The sequence below is a fragment of the Ailuropoda melanoleuca genome, chromosome 11 (assembly GCF_002007445.2).
Source record: "Ailuropoda melanoleuca isolate Jingjing chromosome 11, ASM200744v2, whole genome shotgun sequence".
Taxonomy (NCBI): Eukaryota; Metazoa; Chordata; class Mammalia; order Carnivora; family Ursidae; genus Ailuropoda; species Ailuropoda melanoleuca.
The window spans coordinates 64131578-64142351 of NC_048228.1; the positions used below are offsets into that span (position 1 = coordinate 64131578).

The window sequence follows — 10774 nt, forward strand, 5'->3', positions numbered from 1 at the left end:
ACGGTGAGTGCATTATTGTATTCACAGCTAGCACCAAAGTTCTTGTGAAGGAGAGTTTTCTTATTAAGGAAAATGTTTTTATGGCATCAGTTAGGGTCGAAGACCATGGCGTCTGGGAGTAGGTAGAAGCAGGAGCTCAAACTGCAAAAGGAAAACAAAAAAATTTAAACCACAATGCTTTTCATTAAAAGAAATGAATTGAGTGCCCACTTGGACAGCACATATACTAAAAATGGAAGGGTACAAAGAAGATTATTAGCATGACCCCTGTGTAAGGATGACACCCAAATTCATGAAGTATTCCATATTTTCTAAAAACAAACAAAAAATGAAATAAAATGAAATAGAATTGAGGGGTCACTATTTTGGTATGCTCATGAAAGGAAGGACAAAAAAAGGAAAAGAAAAAAAAAAGATTAAAAACAGATTTTTTTGTAAAACTATGCTCTATATGACCTAAAATTCAGAGAGAAGTCTCAAGATACATGAAGAAACTTTGAGGAACAAGAATTCTGAGTGCAAAGTAAATTTGCCTTGTGTTCCTTAAATCCTCTATCAAGATTGATGAAAACTTGGTCAAGAGAGTTTTGCTATAGGGGCACCTGGGTGGCTCAGCTGGTTAAGCATCTGCCTTTGGCTCAGGTCATGATCCCAGGGTCCTGGGATGGAGTAGGGTCCTGGGATCGAGCCCCACGTTGGACTCCATGCTCAGTGGAGAGCCTGCTTCTCCCTCTTCATCAGCCTACCACTCCTCCTGCTTATGCTCTCTCTCTTTCTCTCTCTCTCTCAAATAAATAAATAAATAAAACCTTTAAAGAGAGAAAGTTTTGCTGTAGTTGTTGTCTTGGGTTGGTGAAATGTGAACATGGGTCTAGATTTCAAACCTGGAAGACATGTGTGAAGCAAACACACGTATGTGATAGGAAAAGCCTGGGGTTTGAGGTTCCTCAGTTCACAGAATTTTTTCTTCTTGTCAATTTAACTAGACCTTAGTCAGAAAAGGTTCTCTAATACCTTTCTTTTATTTGACTTGTTCTGAAATATTACTGAAAACTTTTAGAAATTTAGCATAAAATAGTGAAAATCCAGATAAATATATTTTTTAAAGAAAGAAAATTATGCAGTTCTATTGGTTTAAAATACATATTTTAAATTGAAGTGTCTCTAAGTAGGGACTATGTCAGCTTGCTTCAATAAATAGATAAAATAAATTTGCAATTAGGAACATCTGCTTGGTTATAAACACACATATGTTGTAGCCCATAAACTGAGATTATTCTCTTAAGTAATATGTTCCCTATAGTACTATTTGCAGTTTGAGTCTCCTTAGAAAAACATTTCTAGATATATATTGAAGTTCTGCATTATGTAGGGATTAAGACTATGGGATATACAGTGAAGAGAATGTGGTTCAAATCCTGGCTTAGCCACCTCATATTAGTGTGGACTTGGGCAAATTTCTTACCTCCCCTGAGCCTTTGTGTGCTCTTCATAACTTTGGGGTTTGGCTATTTATCCCTGCCTAAGGAACCATCCTGAGCTTACAGATAAAAACAACGACCACTTTCATAAGTTCACAATTCCAAGGAAGAGGAATTTGGGCCTGGCACAAGGGGACTTTGTCTCTGATTTACAGTATCTAGTGCATGTGATCTGGCATTTGACTGGGTTTTAGTGGTTTCTTCATGACTATCCTGCTGTCTTAATGCTCCTTGGCCTCTCTTGCCCCATGTAGTATCTCATCTTTCATGATCTTTCTACGTTTCTTGAGCTTTTCACACTATGGAGGACTTAGGGATGATGCAAATCCTACGTAGTGACTGGTTTCCAGGAGACAAGAAGAGACAGGAAGCAGAAGTTGCTAGGCGAGTCAAGGGCTCTATGAAATGGCACAGTGCCAGTCCCACTGAGTTATTTATCAGAGGAGAGAGAGCCTGACCACAATGAAAAGTGGAGAATAGTTAGGACAACTTGATAAGGAATGGCAAAGTCATGTTGCAAGGGAGGTATGGTTCTGGCGATTTTTAAGAAATATAACATATCACATGGGATAATGATGCGTATCTTGCAAGGGCTTTGTGAAGTTCAGAAGCTGTATCAGGATCTAGCATACACTAAGCACTCACTAATCAGTGACAGTTTATTAGATTGGACAGCTCAGTTTGGATTATCACAAATTCTCAAACAGTAAAATTGAAGTTTAGGACTACTTGAAAAATATTGTGATTTGACCATTGTGCTAAATCAAAATAAAGAGAAAATTAAAATGACAGGATTCTAGTACAAAATACACAAACCCACCACAATGTGTATAAAACTACTTTTACTAGCACCACGCATTAACACTGTCAATTCTTTGTTGTTGCTCCAGTCTCCCCAGTAAAGCAGAGGAGTGGCCAGCCCTGAAGCTACCCTACTTGGGAAATTGCTGAAGGGTCAGGAGATAGGGTGTGGTTGCACAGGACTAGATTTCTATAGGAAAAAACTCAGAATGATTAGAATCAAGGAGTCAGGAAATCCAAAGTCCTTTGGAAGAAGCCAGTTTTAGTTTTTATGACAGAAAAAAATTCCATATGCCAGTAACCAGAGACAGAAATTGAAATAGGTGGTCATGGGGTGAGCTTCTCACAGTATAGAGGACTTAGGGATATGCAAATCCTACATAATGACTGGTTTCCAGGAGACAAGAAGAGACAGGAAGCAGAAGTTGCTAAGCCAGTAAAGGGCTCTATGAAATGGCACAGTGGTGGTCCCACTGAGTTATTTATCAGAGGATACAGAGCTTCAAACAACATTGGCTTGAAATTAGTGTAGGTACAGACATGGTAGCAGTGGTGGCGGTTGTGATGGTAGAAACAGTTGTTTTGAATAACATCAGGCCTTCAGACTTACTTATACTTGATTGAAGATTCATTTCTCTCTTTTTAAAGACCAACAGCCAAGTCTTATGCAGAATGTGGGATGACACCTGAGCTGAAATAAGTATTTGGCAAAATGATAGCCTCAGGGTTTAATCTATCGCATGTATTAATATCAGATAAACTGTTCCTTTCAGTTTTGATTTACTTTATGACCTCTTATTGACAATTTGTCAAAAGGACACCAAGCCGAAAGAACAAAAATGAACCTGACTAATGTGAAATGTTCTAACTCATCAAAGATTGAAATGGTTGGAGTATGTTTATCTCTAAATTTTTCTGGTAAATCTGGGTAAAGGAAGGATATTTCAGGAGCATGAGTCACACTTGTATTTATATCAGTACCTACATTTTTACTTGCATTGGCTTGCCACAGACTTAGAGAAGTAAAGCATTATTTGTTTCCAGTTTGGTGCTAATGTACATGACTAATGCACTAATAAATATTGCAAGCAAATCAATTGTACTTCCTAATAGCAAGGTGAACAGCAATAGCATTTTATGCAAGATCATAGGAGATTGAACACTAAACCTGAAAAGGGATGATTCTAACCCTGACATTTCATTATTTCTTGGGATTTGTGCATCTCCCTTAATGTACAGTTAATGTAATTTGAGGTTATGAATCTTTTTTATAGTCTTCCTTTATATCTTTAAAGTAACAAATCTCAAGTTGTGACTATAGCAGAAAGCATTCACAGAATTCTGACCAGGAAACTAAACTAACTCACAGATTTTCATTCTTCCTGGGGAAAACGTATAAATTCTATTTATTTTCTTTCATGATCTTTGGGTGAATAATGTTTGACATATATTTGTTGCGAGTAAAATTCTCAGAATCTGTCCCATTCAGTTCATTGTTTCTGCCAGGGAAGCATGGGGTTGAAATAACAAGAAAGAATAAACAATAGAAATATTGGTTTTAGTAGTAAATGCAATATGATTGATCATCTCAGGACTCTCTGTACCCACTGACTTGGATTCCCAGCATTATTTAAAATGGCTTAGCACCTGACATGACCAATCCTGAAAGGCAGACAAAAGAGAATGGATTCTCCTCAGAGGTTTTGAAAACATACAAAGGAACGTTTTCCATTCATTTAAAATCTGAATGGGACTAATATGTTCTCTCTCAGAAAAATGTGCAGTTTTCTTTTTTACATAAAATACACAAATATTTTTCCCTGTGGTTTACAGACTTATTGACATTTTAGGGCAACATCTGTGTGTGTGTGTGTGTGTGTGTGTGTGTGTGTGTGTGTGTTGTGTTGTATTGTGTGTAGCCATTAAATAAAAGAGTTCCTTTGAGCTCTATATCATTATTGTTGAAATCCACCAAAGATCAAAAGGGACACTCTTGCACTTAAGCAAAGTCAGTTTTTATTTAGCTCTCTACAGCAAGGGAAAACACACCCCAGGGGAATTTGGGGGACATTTCAGGAAAGAGGAGTTGGGAGGATTTCTTCTAGGGTTTGGGGTACTATTCAGTAAGTTTGTGGAGAAATTAGAGAAGTAGGGACCTTTTCTGGATTGGATAGTGTCAAAAAGTGGAGAAATGTTTTGATTTGATGATTTAATAATTTTTTCCAGGAGGAAGGAGGACTAAGTCAGGGCAAGAGATGGAGTTGGTAAAAAAGTAACCATTGCTCAGAAAGAGGGGGTTAGTCATGTTTGCAGCTACATGATGGCTTTGACTATGTCTTGTGAGAGACTATGTTTACGTTCTAATGATCTGATTCTCAGCAGGGCCAATCTTTACTTCTTCATGATACTGGAAAAATACAGAAAAAAATCTAGTACACACTTTGTCTCTTTCAGAAGTATGCATTTGTGAAGATTTTAAAAATCTTAAGAGAAACAAAATTAGAAATAAATCTGTTGGGAAACTTAGATCAACACAATTAGATAGATAGATGATCTATAGACAGGGATATAGATAAGTGTATAATATACAAGAAAATATATATCTCTATGATACATACAGACTGTCCCCCACTCATAATAGTTTTGCCTTATAATTTACAATTGTGGGAAAGTGATACTCATGTGGTAGAAACTATACTTGGAATTTTGAATTTGATCATTTCCTGGGCTAACAATATGTGGTATGATACTCCGTTGTGATGCTGGTCAGGGGTGGCACTGCAGCTCCCAGGCACCCAGGCGATCACAAGGGTAAAGGACTCACACGCTGACGACCATTCTGTACCCACACAACCATTTCTCTTTTTCAATTTCAGGACAGTAGTCAATACATTACATCAGATAGTCAACGCTTTATTATAAAATAAGCCTTGTGTTGGTTGATTCTGTCCAACTGTAGGCTAATGTAAAGTGTTCTTCGTACATGTAAGGTAGGCTAGGCTGAATTATGGTGTTTGGGAGGTGAGGTGTATTAAATGCATTTGGACTTGTGATATTTTCAGGTTAGGATGGGTTTATTAGGAGGTAACTCTACCATAAGTTGAGAAGCTCTGTAGATATTACATACATATAGTAGATATTGATTATGTATAACATAGCAAATCATCTGTATAAATTTATGAGTCAAGCTAGGAGCAAGGTATTTGCAGTTACAATGAGATTTATTGTTATAATACTTTAGAGATTCCCAGGACAATAATTTGTTGCATGATTTAAACTCTGCATTTATAGGGATTCATTTTATAGTTATTGACAGTTAGACAATATTATTAATTCTAAACTTAGGAATAAGGAAGTTCAATGCTGAGCCTCAGGTACAACCTAGAATAAAATAACTCAAAGGACAATTTGAAGCTTCCTGTAGAGAAGAAGACAAAGAGAAGATAAACAGGGCTCCAACTTCATCTGCTTTGATCAATCCTCACAGAGATACATATAATAACATCTGAGGACTTCTTTTCAGACTAAAATATCACCTTCTTTCCGGGCTTATCTTTTTTCTGCTCTTCCATTTTTCAAATTCCTTTTATCCTTAGTGGTCACTGCTACTTCTACAATTTGACAGAGAAATGTATGCCTGAGGCTGTGATAGTCAGCATGTTGGATATATTTTTAAAAGAGAGAGGGAGAGAGAGCAGTAGCAAGACATCATCGTGATGTATGGTCATTCCAGACTGAGTTCCACAGTTGCAGGAAAATAACCTGCTTTTGTTTACCATTAGAACCTCAGTATCTAGTACAGTGCCTGATATGGTGGTGTATTCAAAGTATTTGTGATGCAAATGAATAAATCCATGATGAAGAGTCTGGGTTAATGTGTCATAATAATATACGAGATGTTGCAGGGATAAAAGATCCTCAAATCTCAGCGATTCACAAGGAAAGTTCATTTCTTCTGTATGCTATATAACTATCATGTGGACCTGTGGGTCTCTTTTGCATTGACTGCTTTCAGCAATTAGGCTGACAGAAGGACTTCTGCTCTGGAAAATCGCTAACTGATAAAGTAGAGGAAAAGAGTACTGATACTTAACAATTTTCTACAACATTTCATGTGTTAAATCAAGACCAGAATTAACAATCAGGAGGAGAAGAATAATATTACCTCAGAAAAGACAGAGAATATTTGCAAATGATCATGTAATATTCCATATTTGTCCTCGCAACTACCAAAACTATTAAAAATGCAAATCAGAAAGAGATTGATAAAATCTTGTCCTGAAAAAACTATGACTAGAAATTCATTTTAGGGTTTATCTCAATACTTTCAACTAGCTTGTTATGAGAGAAGCTAAAGGATCATATGAAGGCATTAATAGATTAAAACAAGGTTCTTTGAAAACTGAGTGTAATCACTTGCATACTAATAAATTTTGGTTTAGATCTTCTTTCATATTTATGGAAATAAATCATATGATCCTTTTCTACATTCCTTGTAAAGACATACTAGTAAGAATGATGGCGCTTCAAAACTTCAAGTTTTAAAGGAATTTGAGGGAATGACACTCAGCTAATTGGAAAGAAGGAAAACACAGGTATCCCACAGACAACCTAGTCAGTGTTCATATAGTTCAAAACAGTTGCATCCTATCACGAAAGTAAATACCTCCTAGTATTTAAAGCATGACAGCCTGCCAGGCAATCAGCAAAATTACTGTGAATCTGACACATTTAGTAAAACTCTTTCAGTCTTTCATAATTACAAGTGGATGAGAATGAGGTTGTAACGAATTTGAATTTTTTACTCTTGCTGCTGGTAGCAGTCATTTTCCTATAAAGCAATTTCATTGGTGACACTGGTGTTCAAGAATGAGAATTCAATGAAGGTACTTGAGGTGAGCTTAGTTAAAGGGTCTTTAAAAATTATTTTAGTTTTCCCATTCAGAGAGAATGCATTTATGATGCTTCCCTTATTGTTAACAATAAAAATGTGGCATTAAAGAGCTGCTTCTCTCCAAATGATATTCATCCTTAAAGACCTAAAGAAGTCTCACCTTTTGCATAATGCCTTTTCCATCCATTCTAAATCCCATTGATCTCTTTTTTTCTGCACCACACTTTAGTGTGTAAACTATTGGTTTTGTTATCTTATAATGTGTACCATCTGGAATTGTTCCCAGGGTAACCTATCTTCTACAAAAATTGTTTTTACTCTCCTCACCTTTAATGACACTGAACAGAGCTAGAAGCCACCACAAGCCTGTCGCCTACCATGAGGAATTTAGTATACTAGACCTCTGATATTCATTAATTAGTAATAAATCCTGTTGAGACTTACAGTTCCAAGCATCCTTCTATTTTCTTAGAATATGGAGGTGAACAATACAGACAGAGCCCTTATATTTATTGGTATTATTAATATTTAATAGCTACAACAGCTTTGTAAGATTGGTATGATCTTCCTTTGTAGATGACATACATGAGTTAGATAAATAGGGCAGCAGTGAATGACTTTTTCAGGTCAAGCTACTAGTAAGTGGCAGACTGTGTTAGTTTGCTTGGGCTGCCATAACATTTGCTTTTTCACTGTGGTAAGGTTGATTGGCTGTGGTCTCCCTGTTGAGTTTTTTTTACTTACGTTATGATTTACTGCGTGGTGGCCTGTGAGTTTCTTCCTCAAGAAGGCAGTTTGCTCCTTCATTTCTTAAACAGTTTTATTGAGGTATAACTGATACACCAAAAAAATGGACATATTTAATGTATACAAGTTTGATGAGTTTGGAGATATGCCTACAAAAGTGAAACTGCCACCACAATCAAGGTAATAAACATTATCTACCACCTCCAAAAGTTTCCTCTTGCCCCTTTTTGTTTTTGTTGTAAGAACAATTAACATTTTTAATCAAATTTTAAGTGAATAATACTGAATTGTTAATTATAAGCACTATTTGTACAGCAAATATTAACTTATTTATCTCACGTAACTGAAACTCTATCCCTATAGACTAACAACTCCCCATTTCCCCTTGCCTCCAGTCCCTGGCAATCACTATTCTCTCTGTTTCTAAGAGTTTGATTATTTTACATCCCTCCTATAAAAGGACTCATGCAGTATTTTTCCTTCTCTGATGGGCTTATTTCACTTAATGTAAGATCCTCCAGGTTTATTGATGTTCTATATGGCAGGATTTCCTTCTTTTTTTAATGCTGAATAATATTCCATTGGATATAGAAATCACCTAAATGTCCATTAAATGATGAATGAATAAAGAAAATGGTCCTTCACTTTTAGTAGAATGGCTTTCCTAAAATCATTCTCCATTTCCATCCTGAGTCATGGCAAAGCCCCTAGACCTAACAGTATCTCCATCACTGAAGATGTGCAGTTGAGAGACTGGTTCCTCACAGCACGAGAACAACAAATGACACTTATAGATGATACATCTTTCTTGCTTCTCAAAACAAAACAAAATAATCTCTTAATGTTATATCGATCACGAATTTTTTGAAGGAATGTAAACCTGCTTGATTACACATATATATGAACAGATTGAATGACATCAGTAGCAGAATTTTCAAATAAGAATAACTATGCACAGGAGTGCCTGGGTGGCTCCGTCAGTTAAGCATCCAATTCTTGATTTTGGCTCAGGTCATGATGTCAGGGTCATGAGATTGAGCCCCACATCAGGCTCTGCGCTGATCATGGAGCCTACTTAAGATTATCTCTCTCCCTCTCCCGCTGCCCCTCTCCCCCTCCCCACTCATGTGTTCTCTCTCAAAAAAAAAAAAAATTAAATTAAAAATAAAAAAAAGAACTATGCATGGTTATTTAAGCCACTTCATTCTAATTATATACCATCATCATCATCATCATCACACATTGTAGAATACCCATCATGGACCACATGGCAAAAACATTTTTTTTCTGCTTATATTTTATATATATATATAAAAAAGGTGTATATATATATATATATATAAATATATATATATATAAACACATACACACACACACACACACACACACACATTGGGGAGAGAAGAGGTGGGGTGATAAGGGAGGGGAGAGGGAGAGAGAGGAAGATTTTAAAGAATTAGCTCACATGATTGTAGAGGCTGGAAAGTTCAAAATTGGAAGCCAATAGGCTGGAGACTCAGGGGACAGTTGGTGTTGCAGCTGGAGCCTGAAGGTAATCTGGAAGTAGAATGTCTTTTCCTTGGGTGACTTCAATCTGTTTTCTCTTAAAGCAGGGCCCATGCACATTATAGAGAGCAATCTGCTTCACTCAGATGCTGCTGATTTAAATGTTCATCTCATCCAAAAAATACCTTCACAGCAACATTTAGTGTTTGACCAAATACTTGAGTAACATGGCCTAATAAAGTCGACACATAAAATTAAACATCACACAGAGCATGGTTTCAGAGCCATGTCTGTCTCTCCAGAAAGTCTTAAGCTTTCCCATTTTAACTTGCTGACAAGCACAATACTCTGAATACGGAGGCATAGAAATACTATTGATTGAATGCATAACGTAACAGATATTCCTTTTTTTCATCTCATTTTACATGGTGTTATTTATTATTCTAAGCTAAATTAAAACTTCAGTGAGATAGCCATTTGGTTTGTCTCTTGATACTTAATGAGTGTTATTTGCTACCAAGACTACCCAAGTCAAAGTGATTATAATCAGTTCCAAAGTTATATTTTGATTGCAATAAATAGATCAAATGTTCATTAATATTGAAGCCAGAGTGCTAAATCTACTGTTCTTTCCTCATTTACTTTTATTAGCATTTTAAAAATTTTAGATAAGGCCTAATTAATTTCAACTACATTCAGAGAAACTGGTTTTATTAGAATAAAAAACAAGAAATCATGAAATGTGAGCTTTAAGTAGGGTGGGGGGGAGATGGGTCCTGTGGGAGGAAGACAGTGGCCAACTAGCAAAATAACACTCACTCTGACTCTCCCATATTCATTCTAAAACATTTTGACATAACAAATTCTCCACTGGACCTACCTGTCTCCCTAAGCCACTCCTTAAATTCTGTTCCCCTGAACATTCCTATGTTTGATTAAGCAGTTAACATAAAACTTTCATTTGTGAGAATTTCTGCTAAAGGACAATACTTAAATGTCTAATAATTAATTTAAATATATCCAGATAAATTTTCCCTTTCTGATCCACTTTATAACAATTGATGTAGAAAACAAAAACAACAAAAAATGCAGTTAAAGAGTTATGTCAGATAAATACAAGTAAACATAAGAACTATCATTTCTTGATTGGAGCTTTTACACATCACATCTTTTTCATGTAAAACCTAAATATATTTGAATTTATGAGATGTGGTAGGTGGCTTTTAGATGAAACAACTTTAAGTTCTTTAATGTTTCTCTTTTGTTTTATTTTATCCATACTTAAAAGTTTAGTCATAGCTGAGGCCTCTTGCATACAGTCAGATTAATAATGTATTCTAATTTC

At 35.9% G+C, this 10774-nt stretch overlaps 1 non-coding gene across 1 annotated transcript; it reads left to right on the plus strand.

The window, feature by feature from the left end:
- Positions 1 to 202: 202 nt before the first annotated feature.
- Positions 203 to 312, plus strand: LOC117804554. The gene has a single exon (XR_004629030.1). It is a non-coding gene; the product is annotated as a U6 spliceosomal RNA (small nuclear RNA).
- The last annotated feature ends 10462 nt before the right edge of the window (positions 313 to 10774 follow it).